We start from the raw sequence: 26,240 nt of genomic DNA on the forward strand, positions 1-26,240 counted from the left end.
TGGCTTGGCTTGGCTTATATAGCCGGGGACTGAACTTTCCCTGCCCACAGAGAATGCAGGCTTATCTCCTGACTCTCTGCTTTCAGTGATTTCCTCTTTGTCATCTGCTGGCACCTCTCTACTGCACAGGTGTAGCTCCCAGTTCTTCCAGCAGCTCTAGAGGCAGCTTTAGGGGGTGAGAGCTGGAAGCAGCTGCTACAATTGAGAGAAATAGCTGGCAGGGAGTAGAGGGAAGGGTAGTTTGACATGTAATCTTGGGTCAGTGACGGGGACAGATGTTTTCCAGGGATGGTTCCAAACCTGGGCCTGTCCTGACCAAACCAGGCATATTAGCAGGTGGCTTCCCTTCTCTTCCACATCCCCTACTTACTAGAAGGATCCATGCATGTGGTAAGCCAAGGAAGAGGGGGAGGCAGGATGGTTTGATGCCTCTCTGGTACCCCTGTGGGGAATGGAACAGGTACCATTGGTGGGTGGCTGCTTGAAGAGAATATGAAGAGGAGGTAGGCGGGTGGCTTAAAAGAAGCCACTAGCCACTGACTGCTGTCCACAGAGAACATTCTGCAGCGAGAGCAGGAGTCTGGCAGTTTCTCCACACCAAGTGCGCCTCTCCTCCAATCCATGTGGGCTATTCCAGCTGCTATCACTACTCTTCTGCCCCAGTCTCATGGAGGCCTGAGACAGGATGGGAAGCAGGCAGCCACTGGAGTTCAGAGCCTCCCTTTGTTTTTCCACAACCTGTCCTGCACACAGAGTGATACCAGCAGCCACACATAGCTGGAACCACTGCTGGAGAGGTCTCCTGCGTCCTACAGGTTGGGCACTCCTGCCCCATGTACTGTACATTCTTACAAAAATAAAACGTGCATTCCTCATTGTTCAGTGCATTACGGCATCCCATTGGAATTCCACATCACAGCACAGGTATAACTGGAACAAAGGGTTTCTCTCTTCTCTGTGGGTGAAGACTGAGGCACATAGAGTAACTCTCATTAATGCTAATTACATTTAGATACATAAATCCCTTGTCCTAGAGCAATAAAACCAGTGATTACTTATTAAAAAGTTTGAAACATTATCCACTGTACTTTCATTTGGCACATCTAAAACATGCTATTTAGTGAACTCACTAATAGCAACAATTAGCCCCTCTCCAAACCAACAGAGGCAGTATCAAAGCAAAGTCCACACACAGAGTAAGCATGCAAAATTATTTCAACATTGCTAATGTGGAGTTGTTCTAGCCACTCATCTGATTAAATATAATTTACTGCCGGTTGTTCACACAATACAAGTGCATTGGTGGTTTTTTTGAACCATTAAACCATTAAATATACTTCAATTTCAAGGCTGTCCTTGGCCCAACTCCTGCCCCTGGTCCATCCAATCTCTGCCCCCTCCTCCAGGGGAGACTCTGGGGCCATGGAGTACCCTTTGTGGAGTTTGGAGAATGGTAAGACTGCCACATTGAGACAGCTAATCTGTCTGCTTTGATCAGAAAGGGAAGATCCATGAGGGGATCTACGGGAGGATGACCAGGCCAATGGAATACTAGTGAAAGTGAGTGGAGAATCATGCCCTCCCCCAACCCTTGCTGTCCTCCCAGCATCAAGACTGTTTACTTTGACTTTGAGCACAATATGGTTGGCAATTTCAACCTCCAAACAGTTTACACTACCACTACAAAAGGCTAGAGAGGGGCATGCATATAGTCTAGCAGCCAGAGTGCAGAACTAAACACTAGGGACTCCTGAGGTCTGACTCTGATATGACTCATTGCATGATCTCGGACAAATCAATTCACCTCAGTTTCCCCCATCTCTAAAATGGGGGTAATACTATTTCAAGTGATGCTGGATAGTTGGAAAATTAATTATCTTACAATTTAAACTTTTGTAAAGTGCTAAGCATTATCATATTATATGGCAAGCAAGCCACTGTAATACAGTATTATTGCTTCACTAGCAATTGTAGTCAAATAGAACACTAATCGACTATGTATTTCCTATTAATACAAATGCTATTCATTCAATATCAAATTAGCACAAGTTTTTCTTTGCATTTGGAGTGACAACTTATTGATCTGTTATTTCATGTACCTAAGAAAAAGATTTTATTGATTCTCCTACACAGATTTGAAAGCAGGTACGTATTATCATCATCCTCATTTTACTAGTGGGGAAACTGAGGCACAGAGAGGGGAAATGACTGGCCCAAGGTCGACCAGCAGGCCATTGCCAGTGTGCAGGAATAGAATCTAGGTCTCCTAAGTCCCAGTGGCCTATTTGTTGGACTACACTTACAAGGTCAAACCCCTCCAAATAAAGAAAGATGGTAAAGTTACCACTATGCTTGAATCTAGATTTACAGATATGACATTTTTAAAAAAGCATTTTCTCATATACTTTATTATGACTATTGACAAGAAGTGAATTGTTTTGCATTTGCAGAAGAGTATGGCTGAAAGAAGAGAAATTTTTAAACTATAAATTAAACAGATTAATACTAGTTTAAAATGGAATCTAATGATATTAATAACCCAAGCACAGAATCTGATGACTGCTAAAGATTTTGTACACACAAATTCTGGGTTGAACTCTGGGTCACTAAGATAATATTTTTTTTATAGTCTTAACTGTGATTTCACGGGTGTGTTCCTTATCAAAATGTACAAGATTTTGGAGGAAATCATCTACCTAAAAAACAGAGAAAACACTGTGAAGATGTATTAATCGTGTAGTACAGGAAACTCAAGGAGCTTTTAGCACCTGCCACAAAGCACAAGCCCAGTAGATCTGGGTTAGTTTGCAACGGTATTTCCTCATTTGCTGCCAGTACTTAGAGAAGGTCTGGGGAGAGTGTCATATTCACAGTTCAGCTATGAGAGCGAAGCAAACAAAGATAAATTACCAACACTTAGAAACTACACAAGGGCACGTAGTGGAAGCCCTTTTTTCACAAACCTCTAGGTATATCCACATTCTAGAGGTTGATAACAAATGGCTCGAATCTATTTTGTTAATCATTTTGAATGTTAACGTAGATAAAGATTTCTTATTTGTGGAAACCTGTTCTTCTTTCTAAACATTCTTTTCACTGAGGTTAATCAAGACCTGACTATCCAGATTGACCCCAAACAAACTTCCTCTTCCTTTCCCACGTTATCAGACAGATCTATCATGATCCACATATGTTGTACATGGCAAATTTAACTTGAGACATCTAACTAGTGAGAAACAACAGATAAGTTAATAAAAACAAAAATCCCACACAGAGTCCAAATGGATTGTTTTGTATGGTTTTCCTGGCTTTATATTTTTGCATGTTTATGGGGAAAAATCTTTATGAAAAAAAATTAAAATAAGAAACCTCCCTCTGAAATTAATGGGAGTTTAAATGAGTCTGGCTGGCAACACATGGCTCATAGTGTCCAATCCTGCTGTCACTCCACATGCGGAATTCCCATTGAAGTCAATGGGAGGTTAGTATTCAGGAGGACTGTAGGATAGTGTTTTCCCCTGGCTCCTATTACTATTTGCAGATGAGTAGTGCTGCTTTTTTAAACTCACATTACTAAGTATCTTGGGTATTAGCCATGACCTTTTTGTGCAGGTCTGTTCTTTGATCTCAACAAGTCTTTTGGGTAATCTAGCAATTTGCTAACAACAGCCTCAAAGAAAAATAACACAAAGCTTCCATTCTACATTCCAGCTATGCAAATACAGTGTCTCTCAATGATGTGTTTCATAATCACAGCTTTAAATGTGTATGATCATGGAGGTTTTCTAGCTGTTCCAGAATACTGGAATATATTTAATCTCTAGAGAAGATCAATATTTAATCCAGGTAATGACTGATTCACTAACATGAACCCTACTTGAAACTTAAAATAATTTATTTTCCTTTTATTCACTGAAGTTTGTTGTTATTGTTTTATAATGAATAATAAGAAACCAAGGTAACTAAATATTTAAAGTTCATTACTTTGCAAAAATGTAATTTATAAATGCTTAATCTAAACAGCCTATTGGTCAATCATTAACTCAGTATTATATAACAACATGACTCAGTTTATTCTCCCAGTTGATAAACAACTTTGTAGCAAAACAAACTGACACTTCCTAGTAGTCAGATGAATAACCAAAGTGATAGAGCTGGATGCAGAAAGGTTAATTAATAATTAATAATTCTGGCTAGACTCAAACTCTGAATATACAGTAGTCTAATGACATGGTCTTCTTACTTAGGGCTTTAATCTGCATGGGGCCGAATGCCCTCCACTCCCACTCAGAACGTTGTGCAGCACTGGACTCTAAGGCATGCTTCTGAAAGAGAAACCTATTTAGCAGCTATTGAGGGATGATTATAAGATAAGCACCTGAAAAGTCCACCTATAGTCTGGGCTTTCAGCAATTCTATGACTAAATGGTGAGACAAATCGGCTAACAATTTTACCTTTTCATTCCAGCACAGTGTAACTTTGTATAACTACCAGCCGTTTTCCCTTAGTTCATTTGTACTGGAGGATTTGGGTAATATTTTTGGAGGACATGGTTGGTGACATTAAAGGAGGCTGAAACCTGAGCTGGAGCTCTCCCACTCCCAAATTTCAGACAGACTCATACCTAAGTGATTCAGTGTCACCAGTGCTGTAAGCTACTTTAGCTTTTGAGTTGAATAAAAACAAACAGCAAAATTTTATTCGGCATGTATGAAACTTCCCAACGTCACCATTCTTCACCTCAGAACTACCAAATGATTTTTTTTTCACGATTGCTTAGTAGCTTAGATATCCATAAGATTAACCCAAGCCAAGTCTGATATGTCTACTTTCTAACTACCCACAACATTTCTGATTACAGCACCAAGGGAAGAGTATTTTCTCTCACACACACTTGCATATACCGCTATCTCCAAAACCTCTGATTTTGCTCAGACTCTTCAGAAACATTCACCTTTGGATCAAGAATGGAAAATGTCAGCTTCACAGAATTAGTATGGAAAAGGTATGCACAACCAGAAAATAGGATACAGAACGGAAGTTGGCACACAATCTTTATGCACTATGCTAGTCTGCTACAGGGGACTATCACAACTTCCTTCACAATCACACTTTCTTCATCCATTCACAAGCATCCACTGTGTCATCGAGCCCTACTCTCAGCATATACTAAAGCTTACCCCATTGGTAGGAATCGTGCTCCCACAGTGTTTATGAAAATTAAATAAGAAATTTCCTAGCATCCATAAGGTGTTTCCCTGTTGCCTGTACACCGTTGTGCCTTCTGAACTTTCAGAAGTATTTGTCCCTTACTTTTTATGAGTGTGAGTTGCAAACAGAATTATTTCTCTAACGTATATCAAACTTAGTACAGCTATTTGAAAATATGATCATCAATGAAAAATCCCCCTTCCTCCGAAAGTTCTGTTTACAAAGCATCAGTGGGATAACTGCTATACACATGGGTGTTTATAACAAGCAGTTTTAAAGATGTTGGGCCTTATCCTACAGCCTCTATTTAATCAGAACTCCTGAAGGCTGACTGAGGATTGGGCCCATAAGCAGTAGTCAGTCCATTCATACTGTCCCATGAGACAAAACTTGTACGTTAGTGCTGTGCTGCTTGACTGGGCCATAAAGCTTTAGGATGCAATGCTGAGACCAAACCTTTGCTGCTTGATGCTACTAACTATATGAAATTCATCAGCATGATAAGCGTTCCTCTTACGCAATATCAATGGCTGCCTTTCTCATACAGTATGAAATTAATCCTTCACCAACAGCAACTGTTTTGCAGTCACTGTATCTTAGTTCACTAGACTTGCAGACAAATTGACAGGATGTGTGATAGTGGAAGCTGGAGAAGGCAATCTGGCATAAAGGAAATGAGACACGGTGAATGGGCATGCCACAATCCTCCCTTTACCTCTCTCTTTGGGGTGTCAGCAATGCTCTCACCAGTCCTGCTCAGCAAAATGATGAGAGTTAATACCTTCCTAGCCCCGAACACAGTGAATGGGGGTTATTTTCCTCTTGACACCTGCGCATTACTGATGGAATTATAGACATCCAAATCAAGTTGAAAACATAGAGCACAATGTGGGGTAGATAACCCCAGCACCTCCCCTTCTGGCTTTATTTGTTGACAGTATTTGACAGCCAGCAAGGTTAAAATATTCTTAAGTTTCAAGGATGCAGATGCTTGAAGTAGTTCAGTCTGAACCAGTCTGATAATGACAGCCTTAGCTAGAGCTGTCACAGCACTACATTAAAAGTACATATTTGACTGAATTTTTTTTTAGATTCTTTTATAGCAAGACTTTTCTACAGTACTCGCCACTGTAGAATCTGGACTTTCAATTTACATCTTGGAGTCTACATTTAACAAGTATCTTCTTGGGAAATTGTCAAATATGTCCTATAATTTTTAAGAAATAAAACAGTAAAGATGTCTGTATTTATGCTGAAACATTTTCTGAATTCATTTGACAAACTCCTGCCTTTTCTGTGATCTTTGGCATTTGTTGCAAATATCACAAATAAGCCAGCACACAGCAATAAAGACTTATTTACTTGGATTGCGCCAATACATAATACTTCTGAAACATTCTAACACATTGTTACTTTATTCATGTACATCTCTGCACTCTTCCAGCTTTGATCCTTTGGAATTTTGCCACTGGGAGACAAAAGGACTCGAACAGCAACAGTCACTTTGGTTGCAAGAGCAGGGGAGTTAGGGAAAGTTCTCAGCTCAGTCACATTGAACTAAAACAACACAGGAAGGTTACAACTATGAATTGTATCAATGACAGCTCCAAAACTGCAAAGAAAGAGAAAAGATTCTATTCACACCAGATAAGAGAAGCGAAGCAGAATTGTTACCCTGTTTAGAGTGGTTAAGGCAGCATTTGTGGCAGTAAGAGCAGGTCCAGCTTTGGCAAGGTCATCTCCAGAATCTTGCTGCTGCTTTGTCACTTTTGCTTGAATCTCAGCAGCCTGGAAAACATCCCACAACCAGTTCCACACCACACTGTGATGTTGCTGCAGGGTAAACAATGACTGGAAACAGACATATTTATGGTTAATTTCAGCCCAGGAAATCCTATGACTTGGTACGCACAGGTGCAAATGAGGGCAGAATTTATCCCTTAATTTCAATGTCTAGGTTTTAGCAAATAACTAGGTTTATTGTATTTGGCATATTTATCTCTCCACAGTCTCAATGATACTATATCTGTATGAAAGACATAAGTTGTATAATTGATTCGCTTAATTAAAAAACAGCATTATGCTGGCATTCAAAAATTTTCCAGGATAGCACTTAAGCCAGAGATGGGGTGCATACGCGCCAGAAACAAATATGATGAATCATATGCAAATATGAGATCAGACTAGATGATCATGATGGTCCACTCTAAGTCTATGAATCTGTATTGCAAACAAACAGCTTTTAGGTAATGGAATGAGGCAGGTATATGAAATAAGTAAAATACTGAATTCCCTAACATTTCACAGCTTCTATCAACACCCTCTGGATACACAATATGAAAGCATAGAAAGGGGCAATGATGACGGCTGTCACCAGCATCAACAATCCTAACAAGTGTCTGGCATATCAATCGAAAGGAAGACAAATGATTTGATAGCATTAATCAGAACTGGTCCCCAGATACCATGGCAAGTCACTTGAATTTGTGCCCAGTGCCAATTGTTCACTTTTTGGACGTTTGGACGTGCATGCTTCTTTGTGGATACAGTCATACAACAAACGCTGAAATAAATCAATAAAAAGTTGCTTTCGCTTTGATGTAAAGGCAATCGTAAATGAGTTAAAGTTCAAAGAACCGGAGTAGAACAACTACTACTTGTTCCTAAACATTAGCTGGTAAATGCCACATGCAGATGGGAACGATGACAGGCCTGACCCGAGGCAACTTTCTTCATGCTCTTGGAAACCACATCAGTGAGAGCACATGAGAAGGAGATGGGATGCCCCCAGAGTCTCCAGCTACCCTAGGCAAGACAGGACAAATAGGAAAGCCTCAGTGAATCTATCCTGCTTCATGGTTTAACTGTTGCTATAAAGACAGTGCTGTAGGGGCAAAAGATCTTGCTAGAATCTTTCTGATGGACGTATAAAACGCCAGTCTGTGATTGTCACAGGTAAAATCTCTTAGCTAAAGAATTAGTCCTAGTGACATAACAAGGTAAACGTGTTTTGCCAGTCTGAGACTGGATTAGGATTTGTTAGCAGGGACTTTTCACATGGGACACTCATGTTACAAACAAGTCTGTGAGATAGATTCCCCCCACCCCACCATAAAGAGGTGGGTAGCAATTGCACCCAGATGCATCAGATGGCAGCAACAGCCCAGCATAGCTCACCATTGAGAGAGGCAGTAGATGTTCTCCTCGGGGAAGGCAGCTTTAAAACATGGCCAGGGCTCTGTAGGAGTCCCACCAGCAGAGGTGCTGCACAGAGTCAGCACATCCTTTAAGTGTGCTACCCAATGCCATCTCCCAGTTATTGCGACCCGCTTTTGGAGCTGCACTGGCTGGCTCTTTGGCCTCTATTGGGGCCCACAGCCTGGACTTTGCCAGCTGGAGTTAATCAAGCTCTATATACGTATGCACAAGCGTGTGTGTATATTTTCCCTGGTATTTTACATGTGCTTATATGACAGATCAGCTCAGTCTTGTTTTTCCTCATCATCCACTGTGACTTTTTCTTCGCTATTTCTATTATCCGATTTTGACAACAAGCACCTCAGTTTCGTTGCTTCTCAGATGAAGTTCTATTGCTTGAACAGCAAGTTTAGACTTCAGACCTTCCACCAAATTATCACAAGAGAAAACTGGTAATTAAGTTTTAACAAGATTTAAATTATATTAAAAACAGACAGCTAAAAGGAGAGACTGCTTTGGGCTTTATTGTAAATTTGTATAATTATTTTTAGTCCTCTAGAGGATGCATAATTATGTTTCTGTATTTATAAAAATACTGCCCCGGAGGTACCAAAATGAATTTTACAGTCTGTTGATTTGCATATTAATGTTCATCTTGTGTCAGATATTTTCCTAACAATGAAATGTTCACAACGATTTTCAAAATGGCCAGAGAACTTTACAATACTGCTGCCCTGGTTTTGAAAAAAACTGCTCTCGAATGAAAAAAGGAGGAAGAACAAGATACCCTGGTGATAGGCATGGCATAAAACCCCAGAAAAATAAGATAGATAAAAATAAGAGAACTATAACTACACCAAAACTAGAGAGAACATAGAAGTGTAAAGTTTAATTCTATCTCATGATTAAATGTTTTTGGCTCAGTTTACTTTTGTGCATGTGTAGCTAAATATTTAGACCCAGATCCACAATGGTACTTAGGTGCCTTAGTCTCATTTTTAGGCTCCACTGACATCCACAAACCCACACTTGGCTGCCATGTAACCCTATAAGCATCTAAATTTTTTGCTCTAAAAGTTTCCGCCTCTGGGCATGTGCGCTGCATGCCTCACTCTAGGCATCCAGACATCCACTGAAGCCCCAGAGCGACCAATGAGCCAGGGGAGGATAGGCAGAGGAGCACCTATCTCGCCCATGGGACCTGAGAGGGTAGGCGTGCTCAGAAGCATTCAGCGTCGAGCTGGTGGTGTTGGCAGTGCCCACCTTTTAACTTTAGTCCAGGGGTTACAGCACTCTCCTGAGATGTGGGAGACGCCTGTTCAAATCTTTTCTTCCCCTCAGGCAGAGGGGGGGAATTGGACTTAGTGTCCCACATCCCAGGTGAGGGCTCTAGCCACTGAACAATGGGATATCTGATGTGGGGTGCCCTCAGTCTCCCCTGTTGAAGCTGTTCCACTTTGGATAAATACTTAAAGACTCACTGGGTGATAAAGAGAGAATGACTGTGTAGCCTGGTGGTCATGGAACCCATCTGGAAGGTGGGAGACCCCAGGTCCAGTGCCCCAGCTCCAATGATTCTTTCATTATTTCCTCAGAGTGGAACAACAACAACAGGAGAGATAGAGGGAGACCCACATTAACATACCCAGAGCTCAGTGGTTAGAGCACTTACCTGAGAGCTAGGAGTCTCCTGTTCAAACCCTATCTCCCCTACTATGGATGCCCTCCAGACTTCCAGTCTGCGGAGGAGATTAAGGGGGACACAGACTTTACTTGTTGCTGCCTCAAAATCGTCTTTAAAAGCTAGGACAGCAATGGTGAAGGAGGGAGCTCTGAACCAACGCACTATTTGCACCACCAGAGGGACTCTGGGCCAAGCTCTGGAGCCATGCAAACTTTGGTATTCCAAGAAGAGACCAGGAACGGTCAGGGTCCAAAATGTTTTACACTGGAAATCTCCTCTTTAAACTTTCAAAAGGAACTCACCACTGGCCTTCCCTCCGGCTTATTTTTGCCTGTTACTTTATAAAACATTCTTTTTTTATGTCCATAAGAGATTTTCAAAGACACAAACTAACTCCCATTGAAAGTTAATGTCAGTTGGGTGCTTATCTGCACTTTGTGCTTCTGAAAATCTCCCACTTAAAATATACATTTTTAAAAAACAGTAATAATAGCAGGATCATACTAATATAGGATCCAATCCTGCAGTCCACGTGTTGGCAAACTCTCACTGACATTCAGTTAACACAGTGAAAACAATGTGAGATTTTCTTGCAAATGGACAGCAGAATGAGACCCATACTTAATGGTAATCCTGTTTTCTTATGACAAACTGTAAACCCAATGAATTTATTATCTTCATATGGAACAAATTTATTGCCTACTAAAATAATGTAGTATTACTACCATTGCTAAAGCAATAATCTTAAACAGTTATTTGTATTTTAATTTTATATATAGCTTATCATCCAACTTTATAAAGAGATCTATGTAGGCGTTTTTTGATTCACACACAGAGTAGAACTGAGATGTACTCTGTGTGCCAAAATTAAATGAAAAAGTGACAATGTACAGTGTCTAATATTAGCAGATAAGGTGAATTTTATGCAAAATGCTGAGTGTCAGTCAACTGCTGGCATAGGACAACATTTGTTAGTCCCTAAATGATCTGATTGCATGTTCACAACTACCATTTCTGTGAAGCCTCATTCAAGGAGATATTAATGGCCATTATTGAGCTGCAACACAAAGGTATCACAGAGGGAAAGTACAAATGACACTCTTCAGCTGTTCCTTGTAAGCATAACTCCTGAAATGTGATCTTTTGACCTATATTCTCTTATCAGAATGTTTAAAGGATCAGTAAAAAGGTTAAAACAAGAAAGGACTGAGCTAAATGTTTCTGTTAAATTAAAGGATCGATTGCAAACTGGCTACCATATAATATTGGGCGGGGTGTGTGTGTGTGAATTAGGTTGCCTATAAAACGAAGTCCAGCAAGTTCTTAGGATTTTATAATGGACAAACATTTGGGGGGTTGTTTGAGAAAGTTTGCACCTGTACTTTTGCATCCACAACCAACCTCAGGAACAAAGCTGCAGATGCGATTCCAAGGGACTCATCCTTACAAACTGCTAAATGTCTCCTGCAATGTGAAAGTGGGACATGAAGATGCTCAGTCTCTTGGAGAATACAGTACTAAGGGCACAAATCACAGCATTTAGATGTCTAACTACTTGAACTTCTAAATGCACGCACCTCAAAATGCTAGTATGGATTTGTCGCTCAGACTCTGTTGCTTATGAGTTTTAAAACCAAGTCCACAAATGCACAGCATGTTTGTTGCTGTTTAAAATGTTCCAGTTTTGTTTCCAATGCTATTAAACTGTGGGTCGACTGTAAGGTTTTCAGGGCAAGGACCTATTTGCTTGCCGCTGCTGTTTGCTCATCAACTGTATAATGCCATTTATAATAATAGCAGCTCTGTTTTGATAGCTAACAAATAACACAAATATTTGAAAGAGCTACCTGTAAAGCTGTTGCCTGGAGCTTTTGTAAACCATTTTCCAGTCTTTCCATGTTTTGAACCAACTCTTTTCTCTTCTTCCCAAGTAGATTCTGGTAGAGTTTGATAAGTTCCAGAAAGCTCTTAGGAGCTGCATAGTTATGATGCTTTTCATTCTGCTCCTACTTGACAAGTATTTCATTAACACTTGTGTGTGCAAAAGCAATGAAGTGGCTGAAATGCAAATACATAGAAAATAATACTTTGTAATATACAAACGAAATCCCCTATTTTAGGCTCTAATCAAGGTGATGTTTTGCAAGCAATGTTTAACATCACTAGTTGATTTAATCTCTCTTTTTCAAGATGATGCTAACAATTAAGGGCCTGCGTGTGGTTGGCTTTTGCGTGCGGGCAGGGAATGAGACGGTATAAGCATCCTTCTTCCCCACCTGGGCAGCCGGCATACGTGTCAGCCACAACGGTAGTGCTTTTCTCAAGTAGCCCAGGGACTGCTCCTATTCTGAGACTCCAGGAGCACAATCCACCCCAAAGGGACAGGGGAGAGAGGTGGGGCCAGGTTCGCAGAACAGGCCCAGTACACCAGAGGGGGTATGTTGCCCACCCAGTGAAGAGATGTAACAACGGGCCAAGACGCGGCGCAATCTGCCTCCTTGAATTCCCCAGTGGCAGCACTCTTTACTCTGGACTGTTTGCATTTTGCAGAGTTTACCCTAAATGAAGGAGAAAATAAAAGTGCTTTGAGGGATGTCTGATTTTGCAGAGATGGAGCATCACAAAGAAACAGACATTAAGGTCAGATAGGGTGACCAGACAGCAAATGTGAAAAATCGGGACAGGGGATGGGGGGTAATAGGAGTCTATATAAGAAAAAGCCCCAAATATCGGGACTGTCCCTATAAAATCAGGACATCTGGTCACCCTAAAGTCAGATGACTAATGACAATACAACTATCCATACCTCCTTAGTAAAACTGTTAATGCGATACCCTCTGAACCTGATTTATTACTAGCACCTTGTGCCAGGAGTTTGCACACCTGTGTAGTACTTGGCTGCCTCATTATACAGAATCTGCACCTAGACCCTTTCTTTTCTGACTGGTGTCATTCTGGAGTAATACATCATTGGGTACCATACTAGGTGATGCATTACATGAATACATCAGAAAATCAGCTGGCTTAGTCTCTCAATCCTTGGAGTCCAGCAACAGCTGCCAGTGATGATGTATTACACAAACACCCCAGTCTATCATTGCAATACATCAGAGCAAGGCACTGGTCCAAAGGTGTACAACTCAAAAGATGGCATTGCTGTCCAGGAGAAGGAATCTAGGTTAATTATGGAACAGAAGGTACGGTCCACTGCTAAGAGGAGGAGGCTTCTTCCCTTCAAATTTTTGATGCATTGGTAAAATACAATTTGCATTCAGACAGATTATATTACAAGAGCGGGTCATGTTGTAACTACAATTACTCAGTTGGAGACAAACACCACAGCTGGGTCAAGACGCTGCCACCTGTGTTGCGTATCAGAGTAGAGATTAGCTACAGTTCATAAAAAGTCTCTGTGGGCGTTGTTCTGCCCTTGTGTGCAGAGGTTTCCCATTGACTGGGAATGCTGCTCATGCAGCTGAGGGCAGAACTTGGCTCTGAAGTTTCAAGGGAGCCATCTTATGATTGAGACCGCTCACCACGAAAAGGGTTTGTCTGTGCCTGATGCCATGTGAGGAACGCATATGACTCCCATTCAGAAGATGATGGACTGGCAGTGGATACAAAGCAGGACTCTGGTGAGACCTGTTTTCAACAGTGGCTCCCTCAAACATGTTAGAACAGAGCTGGGGACAAAGTTACCAAGTATCACTTTTTCAAGTCCAGCTCCTCTCAGACTAGGTTGCTTTCAGAGCCCTTCACTGGCATCTAATTTAGCGCTGTCACATCCTTTCTCCAGACTCAGTCCCAGTTCTGATAGCCCAGATAACTCCTTACACTCCAACACAGATGTGTTGTAGATGGTGAAGTAAGTGTGTTGTGTCTCATCCTAGTGTATGGTGGAGGGTGCACTGGCTCTTCCTGTCCCCACACCCACTTGACCCATTTATTCAGTGCTTCTCATCGTGCTCAGCTGATGGGAAATACTCCTGTGAGGAACACACTACTTCCTCAGGATTCAGACACATGAGCAGAGGGCTGATCGGTGTTTCACCTGCAAACCCAGTGATGAGATGCTTTCCCACTAGCAGGCAGGGCAGCATACGGACACCTCCAGATATTGGCCCTCCTGCAGATACTGACCACTGGTTAGAACTATGGCAGCTGTTGGCGCTCTTCATCTCCTACTGCTGAAACTACTACTACTAGACATTGATTCACAACCATGAGTTTGCACCTTTGAATCCCTCCACTGCCTCCTCACTGCCCTGCATATCAAGTTCAAACTTCTTCCCCAGCACACCTCTCTGACTTCATCTCCTATTGAATGCCTCTCCCCTCCTCCACTGATGATGACCTTTTCTTCTTGTCGTTCTCACTCCTGTCTGCATGTCCTTTACAACACTGCTCCTAGGCTTGGAACACCCTTCTATATCAGAGTTCATCAGCTCACTTACCTCAGTCCCTTAATTTATTTCTGCTGTATTACCTACAAGAAGTAATGATTTGCTACAGAACCTCAATATATACATAAGCCAAAACTGGGTCAATGCATATTATTTTAACCCTTGTCCTACCTTTCCCCACGACTCTGTCACCCCTTCTAAAATTGGATCACTAATTCCTTAAGGTAGGCCTTTCCTACATATGTGAATCCGTTAAGCCCCTAAGCTCATTTCGAAGCGATATAAAAATAACAAATAATAATAGTATCTCAGTGTATGCCCAATTCTAATCTTTAATACATTTTCAGGGAAAGCCTCTGCCTACCGTGGCATCTGAACTAGGTAAAACAAGGAAGCTGCATCATAACTGATGATAGATATAGGAATGGCACTTGGGAAGAGGGACTTCACAGCCATATCAAAGAGATATTCAGAGTGAGAAAGGGAATAGAAACTAGAGAGCTTGAAGTAAAAGGAACAACAAAGTCCAACACTGTCTACACTGCAATTAGACACCCGTGGCTGACTCATGCCAGCTGACTCAGGCTCGCGGGGCGCAGGCTGTGTTGCTGTTTAATTGCATTGTGGATGTTCAGGTTCAGGCTGGAGCCGGAGCTCTGGGACCCTTCCGCTCCTTCAATTTTAATCAAAAAAATTAAAAGCTGTTTAATAACATTCTCAAAATCCTAATGAAATATTTTATTTGGGGTCCAACAAAATGCTCAGTTCACCCGAGATGCTCAATCCACCTGATACCTGTCCCGCTCTAGCTGGGACGCTAGTCAACACTGTTATTCTGCAAAAATATGATTAATAGCATATGTAAATATAATGACTCAAATACATGAATGGGGGTGGCTATTTCCGGAATGTGTCATATATTTGCTCGAGACAGTTTTAGGATTTGCTTTGTTGTTCAAAAGAAGATCTAAACAGTCTCCTGTCTATGAAAGATGTCACTCACCCGGAGATGCACGACAAGCAGCCCCATGGATAACACAGCAAGAACAGACAAATAGTACTGAATGATTAATAGTTAATAAGAACTGACTCACCCAAGACACTTATACCTTCCTCCATAAGATGAGCAAGGTTCATAATAAATTATACAAATTTAGAGACGAATGTAGATGTTGTGTCTTTCGCTGCAGTACCACATTGTTGTACTCTTGGGGTCTGGAGCAGTTCACAAGGGTTAAGGACGATGGAGCCATAAAGCCACGATGGGAACTTGGGGTTGAACTCTAGCTGCTCACTCGAAATAAAAACAGAGTCGCTGTGTCTTCACTACTGTTTTAAACCAAGTTAAGAACACACCTTTTTTTTTTTTTTTAAACAGTGTAAACATACCCTAAGACTGTAAGGTCTTCAGAGCCGGGAATTTATTTTCTTCCTTCTCTATAAGCACCATGCACAGCAACAAAGCTATATACCTAACTAATAAATGTGGCAGTTTAGTGTGTACATATGTAATAAGAAACATGTTCTAATGGGATTAATGGCTCAATCCCACCTACTAGTTGGCATGCTTCTTTGCTGGTGAATTGTATCATTTCCAAGAGAGGTGCTGAGGCACTCTGAATAAAAGAAGGTACAGTCAAACCATAAACATGTGTAAGTATTTTAAACCTATTAGCTATATTCTGCCCTGACTTATAGTAGAGGCTGCTTTGGGCACAAATCAAGGCACACTTTACCTTTAATTCTGTCCTTCTTTTAATGCACAACTCCCAGTAATAAACACTGAGGGAAAGTTCATTATTTTTCAAAAATCTAATTTAGGCATCTACTTGAAACTACTGCAGCACTTGAATCTGGCACTTTCTGTGATATCAGTGCTCCATTGTTACTTAGTATTTGGACAGCTGAGTTACAATTCTGGAGCATTATATTGTTCTGTTTCTATGAAAATCACTTCTTGTGTTGACTACGCTTATTCTTTTCCACTTCATTTCTATATTATAAATCAACTTAAGATCATCAGGGATATTATTAGGAACTTATTGTTGCCTTTTTTCAATGCACTTTTGAATACCAGCACTCCTCAGTCACAAGTGTCAGCATATTAAGTGCTGTTCAGGCATCTGAAAATAATATATCCCACTTCTAAGGCTTCCATTGCATTAGTAGTATGTTGATTATTACAGCAAATAATAAAACACTGCAAAATTGTTTTCTCCCCCACCCTAATAACATAAATAAAAGGAGCAATTAATTTCCTACAATAAAAACAGGCAATACAATAACGAACAAATGTAGAGTTTCTTCATTAGTGCATCAAATTGCAAAACGGAAACATATAATTTCAAAAGGCTCAAAAGTAAAAATGGAAACACAGCTGATGTTGCGTCAGCATGTAGGCTACAAAAAGAATGAGGCTTGCACAGCTCCCAGCCAGCCTCCTTGGATGAGCCAGTTCAGTTAAAACTTCTAAACTAAACCCTCTAAGGTCTAAGCCATCGCTTGCTCTAAAAATACATCGTTCTCTTTCCAGTAGGTTTTATTTTTTGTATTTGAGACAACCCGTTTTCTAAGCCCTTACTGCTAGTTACCTGTATAATTCTACAAGCTCATAGTATTGCAGCTGATCTCAAAACTTCAGTGTCATGTGTATGTACAGATAGATTCGCAAACAACAACAGTTGTTCAAACAAAACATATTACACTTCACATACAGTTGCCAGCAGTACTTCAAAATCCACAAGTTCCCCACTGATATTCTGGTTGGTTGACTGGTTTTTAGTTGCTGAAAAAGATGACACTTTTTTTTTTGACATTTTGTGCAATTTTACAAGTATTCAGGGCACATTCCCTGCTTTGCATGGAAAATGTATTTGCACAGTTGTCAGAATGATGGACAGGGAGAGAATGATAGGAAGGAGCACTGATCTTTGCTTGTTATTACATACAATAGCCCAGTAGGAATCATGATGTGTTGTGAGACAAACTGTGTCCCATCCTGGAACATATTAAGTTTGTCTCCAGGACACACATGACTTCACTAGGGTGTCTAACCTCATTCATAATAGATGCTAATCTTTTCAGGGCTGACTGATGACAGCACTTCCTGCCCTTCACGGAATTAGAGCTGGGTTTTATCAAAGGACTCAAACTGCCTGCTAATTAGACTAATTCCCTTCATCATGAATTATTTATTTCCATTGGTAACCGATCACTGTGACATTAATGGGTTCTGCTCAACTTAGTTTCATACTAATATACACTATAAGTTAAATGTTTAAAAACTCTTGATACTTTACTCCAGGTCAAGTGTATCCTAGTCTAACTCTTGACAGTTTCAGTGAAGTTTTGATTGGTAAGTTCGAGTAACAATTAAAAAATAGAAAACAAAAATGCAGAATGGCTTTAAATTCTGCAAGCACATTTGTTTTTTCCCAGTTATCATGTGACTGAGGCAAAATGAACATGTACTTAGGGCTCAAGGGTGCGAAATACCGACCCACAGCTTCCAGTGGTTTTGATAAGAGTTCATGGTGAGATTCTGCAGTGTTTGCACATCCAAAACTCCCATTCAGTGCAAGAAGTTTTGGGTTGTAAGTATCAAGGCTAAGTGAAGGCAAATGATAGGTCATCAAGTTAATGGGGACATACATTGAATTAACCCTAATTCCAAGTAAGGCTAAATTGTAAGAGCCACAAAATGATTTACCCTAATCAGAAAAATATTATACCTCAGCTACTATTATATATATCCCTTTATAAAATACCTTGATGTATCTTACTATTTAAAGACTAAACTCTAATTTTGCTGAAAATATATGGTTAATTATCAAACTGCTTAATTAGTTTCTGATTTTGTGTGTGTGTATAAACATTTTACTTGGTATAATATTTCAATTTTCTCAAGGCAATAGATGTTTTACCCCGCCATCATTACCACTGAATTTACACCACACCTTTGACACATGGAGTGGTTATGAATCATGCTTATGCACAGTATAGTACAATGTCATTGTTTTCTCCCTGCCCTCACTGTTTAGGGCCCAGTCCTGCAAAAGTGCTATGTGCCTTCTGGGAGGTGATGGGCACACTCAACTCTGATCAACTTCAGCAGGTGTTGAGCATACTCTGTACCTCCAATGTGGTGCACAGTGGTTGCAAGGCTGGGCCCATCATTTGAAGTTGAATGTATTCCATGTGCATCTGCACTTAAACGCTGCTGTTCTCTCTCTGATCCTGTCAAGTCAGTCAGAGAATAGGTTTTATTCCTGTTTAATCATCCTGTCTATAAAATGTTGTAAAACAAAATGCCTACAAGACCTAGATGGATCAACAGCCAGGTTTTTTGTATTAATGAGTGTAGAATAATAACTACAATGAGATATCTGGACAGAATAGTCTACAACTCCTGGAATAATAAAAATTTGTACAGGACATCTGACAGACATTCTTGCATAGTAGAATCTAAAGAAGAATGTGTGATTTTAATGCAAAGTGATGTTTCATAGAGGTTTGGTTAAAAAAAGAGAGAGATCATATTCAGGAAGTATATGTACATTTTGCTCACAGTGGGGGGTTACTTTCACTGTGAAAATAAAGGTGTTATTTTTCTACTATTGAAATAATACAGAATCAATGAGAGACAACTGTGAACTTCAATGGCATCGAGGGGTTTCTGTTGACATCATAAACCACAAGAGCAGAGCTCGAATGGATTGAGATGTCACTAGAAACCCCAAGATGGCATTATAGCCTTGTTTTTCTATGTTGCTTTCCACCCCATAAATACATGAAATCCAACTTTTATTTTATTTAGAAAAAATAAACCTCTCATCTTCCTAGTTCCTATCTCTTCTTTCGGATTCTCCTCTCATCCTGTTTTCCTCCATCCTCCTCTTGCCTTTTCTCTCCTTTCCTACTCACTATTCCCCTCCCCTCCTGCCTCTTTCATGCCTTCAGGCAAACAGCTGCTGGAATGGGCAAATTATGAGATTTTGCGGGACATGATAGCAGTGATTTCTAATGTCATTTCAATAGTGCAAATAGTTATTTTGATAATACAGATAGACTATTCTATTAGACAAAGAGAGGCATCAGTCAAGTACCTCTCGTTATGTGTACAAAATTCCTGGCCAACAGCGTAAGATTCCAAAGAGCTGGGGCTGTCTCTAAGCAACTACTGATGCAGCCACATAAAATATCTTTCAGTTCAGATTTAATATGACTACTTCTAATAATAATAATAATAGGCACTTATATGGTGTCTTCCATCTGATGATCTCAAAGCATTTTACAGAGGCTAATGAATTAAGTCTCAAGAGCCCTCTTATGTAGATACTATACCCATTTCACAGAGGTATACATTATTTGCACACAGATCCTGATCCCATTGCATTCAAAGAGATTTTTGCCTTTGTCTTCAGTGGGCACAGGATCAGGACAACAGTGAGTAAACAGAGTCAATAATAGAACTCGGCTCTCCTGATTCACAATCCTGTGCTTTAGCCACTGGGCTGGACATTGTGTTGTGTGTCGACTTGCGTTCATAGAGGGACGGACGAGGACAAGCCAGACAAAGGTGACATTGCTTCTCCTGGTATTATTGAGAGAATATCTTCTCCACATGCTGCCATACAAACACTATATGAAACATTTTGATTCACATTTCTAACTTACAGTTCACCTAGAAAAGGTAGGCTTTGCTCCTCATTGCTCTTCTGTCATGAACAGACCCACCAACTCACTTTTTAATTTTTTTTTTTTTTTTTTTTTTTTTTTTAAAAAGGTGTGCTGGAACCGTATCCTGTTGTATAAATAGCATTGCAACCTTAAATCTAGCTTTTACTATAATGAAAGCCACCATGCCATACAAGAAACAGAAAGAGGACACTATACAAACACACTTCAAACATTTCCCATATAATAGTAATTCCAATTTGCTTGTAATATCCTTAGACCTGTGAGATGTATGCTGTCTCATTCAGGGTGTTACTAAGTTGTGCTTAATAGATTTGACTGATATCACAAGATTTTGACAAAAAGATGTCATTCGCATCATCTACAAAGTGTTTTGCTTTACATTTATTTTTTTGAAAGTTCTGGTTTTTGAGATACATGATAAATAAACACCAGAAAAACAGGAGAAAATGTGTTTAGGGTATTTTAGTTTTACAACTGCAATTATTGGATGATTTAGTTGCAGGGAGAAATACAGAGACCAAGAAGTGCAGTAGAGAAGGTCACAGGAGCTCTAAAAGGGATAGTGTTATAAAAAGGCCAAAGCAGCACAGAGTAACAGGAGATGCCATCATGGGCAACCTTTATAAAAACCAACAAGTTTGTATCGTGTTCATGAATGTGCAGAATCAATTTAAGGCAGGACCAAAGATCAGTAATTCTATGCACTGAGAGGGATGTGGGGGGGCGGAGGGGGAAGGGGTTTGAACTTTGCTACAGTAGAAAACCTTTGTGATTGTCAACTTTTGCTCAAAATTAGTTTTAGAGGAAATTGCTGTGGTATTTCAAATGATAATGCTGGATTCTGACATTAAGCATAGCAGGTAGGCATATCCTGCATGGATTTTAAAAGATGTTTGTTTTTAAAGTCCTGGTCACTGAAGTGCTAATGAAGCATCAGAAGATAAGTTTGCATAGAGGGGGGCATGAGCTATAGAGGTGGTGACAGGAGTACTGTGGCTGGGTAAATAATTATGTGGGATCCTAGAGCAGTACCAGAGTGACAGGTTATTCTGAGACACAAAGAAGGCACTGGAGAGTTGGCATGGTCAGCTCCCAGGTACAGAAAGGAGATAAGAAAGCAGTAAAAATATAATCTGATGGGTTTAGCAGCAGCTGATCTGGAGTAGACTATAGAAGATCAGAAATTGTCTGTCCCTTCTGTCAGACTGCCATTCACACTAACAGTGTTATTTCACCTAGTGGAGTTTGCATCGTGTACGTGTCACTCTCTTTTCAGTTAAAAAAATCACTCTAGTAAGGGCAGTGAAATTTAGCCTCTACTAGCACTGTGACGGAGAGGCTGCCGAGACTCATCAAGCCCTAGGATTGCTACCCCTTCCTGCTTCTCCACGTGGGCACCAATGATACTGCCAAGAATGACCTTGAGCAGATCACTGCAGACTACATGGCTCTGGGAAGAAGGATAAAGAAGTTTGAGGCGCAAGTGGTGTTCTCGTCCATCCTCCCCGTGGAAGGAAAAGGCTGGGGTAGAGACCGTCGAATCCTGGAAGTCAACGAATGGCTACGCAGGTGGTGTCGGAGAGAAGGCTTTGGATTCTTTGACCATGGGATGGTGTTCCAAGAAGGAGGAGTACTAGGCAGAGAGGGGCTCCACCTAACGAAGAGAGGGAAGAGCATCTTTGCAAGCAGGCTGACTAACCTAGTGAGGAGGGCTTTAAACTAGGTTCACCGGGGGAACGAGACCAAAGCCCTGAGGTAAGTGGGGAAGTGGGATACCAGGAGGAAGCATGAGCTGGAGCGTGCGAGAGGGGAGGGCTCCTGCCTCATACTGAGAAAGAGGGACAATCAGCGAGTTATCTCAAGTGCCTCTACAAAAATGCAAGAAGCCTGGGAAACAAGCAGGGAGAACTGGAAGTCCTGGCACAGTCAAGGAATTATGATGTGATTGGAATAACAGAGACTTGGTGGGATAACTCACATGACTGGAGTACTGTCATAGATGGATATAAACTGTTCAGGAAGGACAGGCAGGGCAGAAAAGGTGGGGGAGTCGCATTGTATGTAAGGGAGCAGTATGACTGCTCAGAGCTCTGGTATGAAACTGCAGAAAAACCTGAGTGTCTCTGGATTAAGTTTAGAAGTGTGAGCACCAAGGGTGATGCTGTGGTGGGAGTCTGCTATAGACCACTGGACCAGGGGGATGACACGCACGAGGATTTCTTCCGGCAACTCACGGAAGTTACTAGATTGAAGATCCTGGTTCTCATGGGAGACTTCAATCACCCTGATATCTGCTGGGAGAGCAATACCGCGGTGCACAGACAATCCATGAAGTTTTTGGAAAGTGTAGGGGACAATTTCCTGGTGCAAGTGCTGGAGGAACCAACTAGGGGCAGAGCTCTTCTTGACCTGGTGCTCACAAACCGGGAAGAATTAGTAGGGGGAAGCAAAAGTGGATGGGAACCTGGGAGGCAGTGACCATGAGATGGTCGAGTTCAGGATCCTGACACAGGGAAGAAAGGAGAGCTGCAGAATACAGACCCTGGACTTCAGAAAAGCAGACTTTGACTCTCAGGGAACTGATGGGCAGGATCCCCTGGGAGAATAACATGAGGGGGAAAGGAGTCCAGGAGAGCTGGCTGTATTTTAAAGAATCCTTATTGAGGTTACAGGGACAAACCATCCCGAGGTGTAGAAAGAATAGTAAATATGGCAGGCGACCAGCTTGGCTTCACAGTGAAATCCTTGCTGATCTTAAATACAAAAAAGAAGCTTCCAAGAAGTGGAAGATTGGACAAATGACCAGGGAAGAGTATAAAAATATTGCTTGGGCATGCAGGAGTGAAATCAGGAAGGCCAAATCACACCTGGAGTTGCAGCTAGCAAGAGATGTTAAGAGTAACAAGAAGGGTTTCTTCAGGTATGTTAGCAACAAGAAGAAAGTCAAGGAAAGTGTGGGCCCCTTACTGAATGAGGGAGGCAACCTACTGACAGAGGATGTGGAAAAAGCTAACGTACTCAATGCTTTTTTTGCCTCTGTCTTCACAAACAAGGTCAGCTCCCAGACTACTGCACTGGGCAGCACAGCATGGGGAGCAGGTGACCAGCCCTCTGTGGAGAAAGAAGTGGTTCGGGACTATTTAGAAAAGCTGGACGAGCACAAGTCCATGGGTCCGGATGCGCTGCATCCGAGAGTGCTAAAGGAGTTGACGGATGTGATTGCAGAGCCATTGGCCATTATCTTTGAAAACTCATGGCGATCGGGGGAAGTCCCGGATGACTGGAAAAAGGCTAATGTAGTGTCCATCTTTAAAAAAGAGAAGGAGGATCCTGGGAACTACAGGCCAGTCAGCCTCACCTCAGTCCCTGGAAAAATCATGGAGCAGGTCCTCAAGGAATCAATTCTGAAGCACTAAGAGGAGAGGAAAGTGATCAGGAACAGTCAGCATGGATTCACCAAGGGCTAGTCATGCCTGACTAATCTAATTGCCTTCTATGACGAGATAACTGGCTCTGTGGATGAGGGGAAAGCAGTGGACGTGTTGTTCCTTTGACTTCAGCAAAGCTTTTGACACTGCTGCCCACAGTATTCTTGCCAGCAAGTTAAAGAAGTATGGGCTGGATGAATGGACTATAAGGTGGATAGAAAGTTGGCTAAATTGTCGGACTCAATGGGTAGTGATCAATGGCTCCATGTCTAGTTGGCAGCCGGTATCAAGTGGAGTGCCCCAAAGGTTGGTCCTCGGACTGGTTTTGTTCAATATCTTCATCAATGGTCTGGAGGATGGTGTGGATTGCACCCTCAGCAAGTTTGCAGATGACACTAAACTGGGAGGAGAGGTAGATACGCTGGAGGGTAGGGATAGGATACAGAGGGACCTAGACAAATTAGAGGATTGGGCCAAAAGAAATCTGACGAGGTTCAACAAGGACAAGTGCAGAGTCCTGCACTTAGGACAGAAGAATCCCATGCACGGCTACAGACTAGGGACCGAATGGCTAGGCAGCAGTTCTGCAGAAAAGGACCTAGGGGTTACAGTGGACGAGAAGCTGGACATGAGTCACCAGTGTGCCGTTGTTGCCAAGAAGGCCAATGGCATTCTGGGATGTATAAGTAGGGGCATTGCCAGCAGATCGAGGGACGCGATTGTTCCCCTCTATTCAACATTGGTGAGGCCTCATCTGGAGTACTGTGTCCAGTTTTGGGCCCCACACTACAAGAAGGATGTGGAAAAATTGAAAAACATCCAACGGAGGGCAACAAAAATGATTAGGGGACTGGAACACATGACTTATCAGGAGAGGCTGAGGGAACTGGGATTGTTTAGTCTGCAGAAGAGAAGAATGAGGGGGGATTTGATTGCTGCTTTCAACTATCTGAAAGGGGGTTCCAAAGAGGATGGCTCTCAGTGGTAGCAGATGACAGAATGAGGAGTAATGGTCTCAAGTTGCAGTGGGGGAGATTTAGGTTGGATATTAGGAAAAACTTTTTCACTAGGAGGGTGGTGAAACACTGGAATGCGTTACCTAGGGAGGTGGTGGAATCTCCTTCCTTAGAGGTTTTTAAGGCCCGGCTTGACAAAGGCCTGGCTGGGATGATTTAGTTGGGAATTGGTCCTGCTTTGAGCAGGGGGTTGGACTAGATGACCTCCTGAGGTCCCTTCCAACCCTGATAGTCTATGAAAACATGACCTATGAGGAAAGGTGAAAAAACCTGGCATGCTTTGTCTTGAGAAAAAACAGAAAAGAAAAAAAAAAAAAACCACCAATGGGGACTGTCTTCAAATCAGTTAAGGGCTGTTACAAGGACGACTGCGATCAATTGTTCTCCATGTCCACCGAAGGCAGGACATGAAGTAATGGGCTACAAGCTTAATTTGCAGCAAGACTAGATATCAGGAAAAAAAAAACTTTCTAGCTATAAGGGTAATTAAGCTCTGGAACAGGCTTGCAAGGGAGGTTGTGGAATCCCATTATTGGAGAATTTTAAAAACAGGTTGGACAAATACCTTTCAGGGATGATCTAGATTGACTTGGTCCTGGCACAGCGCAAGGCGCTTGGCTTGACTTCACGACCCCTTTCAGACCTACTGTTCTATGATAATTTACTGCATAGCACCAAAACCCTGCACTAAATACAGAATTATTAATGTCCTTATGGGCTTCTCTGAGATGCTGTGATCTTAGCAACTTAGTTCTTTATAATTATTATTGAATTGATCTTCCCAACATTCTGTGAGGTGACGAGGTATTATTATTATTCCCATTTTACACCTGGTGAACTGAGGCCCAGTAGTTAAAGCTAAAACTGTCAAAAGTGTCAACTGATTTTAAGTGTTGAATCTGAGAAGCCGACAGCCTGATTTTTCTGAGTGCGGAGCATTTTGTAGCACTTTATATATTCAGTGCACTGCTCCCATTGACCTCAGTTGCAATTGTGAGTTCTCAGCACTTCTGCAAATCAGACCTGAGAGGTCTCAAGAATGGTACCCAGAAAACGTGGAGTACACAAGTAGAGCTGGTCAAAACTTTTCCATCTGAACTGCTTCTCAATGGGGAATTGTTTTTTGTCTAACCAATTCTTTTTGCAAAAAGTATCTGCTTCCCAGGGAAAATTTTTGTTTTTTCCATATAAATATTTTGCCAAAAATCCTTTGGTTTTCAGCTTCAAACTTGAAAATTTCCATTGGAAGAAAAAATTGGACCAGCTCTAATACACAGTGGCCAGTTGTGAAATTTTTGCTTTATGTGACTTACCCAAATTCACATCAGAATTCTGTGGTAGAGACAGGGGTAGAATCCAGTCCTCCAGGGCAGCATTCAACTGCCTTAACCATGGAATCCTCCTTCCTCTTCTTGCAATCCCTTGCCTCATTCTTACACGCATTCCAACTTCCACAACAACTGAACAGGGGTCCTACAGACAACACCAATAGGGGGAGTGAAGAAAAAAGAAGTCAGGAGTTCTGTGGAAAAAACAGTATGTGATCATGTAATTGAAGACTATATTATAATGCATATGCACAAGGGATCCCCATAAAAG

General features: G+C 41.4%; 1 pseudogene; it reads right to left on the minus strand.

The window, feature by feature from the left end:
- LOC122462431 overlaps window positions 1-26,240 on the minus strand; it is a 213,028-nt pseudogene that overhangs the window by 49,365 nt on the left and 137,423 nt on the right.

This window comes from Chelonia mydas, chromosome 11 (genome assembly GCF_015237465.2).
Source record: "Chelonia mydas isolate rCheMyd1 chromosome 11, rCheMyd1.pri.v2, whole genome shotgun sequence".
In the NCBI taxonomy this organism is placed as follows: Eukaryota; Metazoa; Chordata; order Testudines; family Cheloniidae; genus Chelonia; species Chelonia mydas.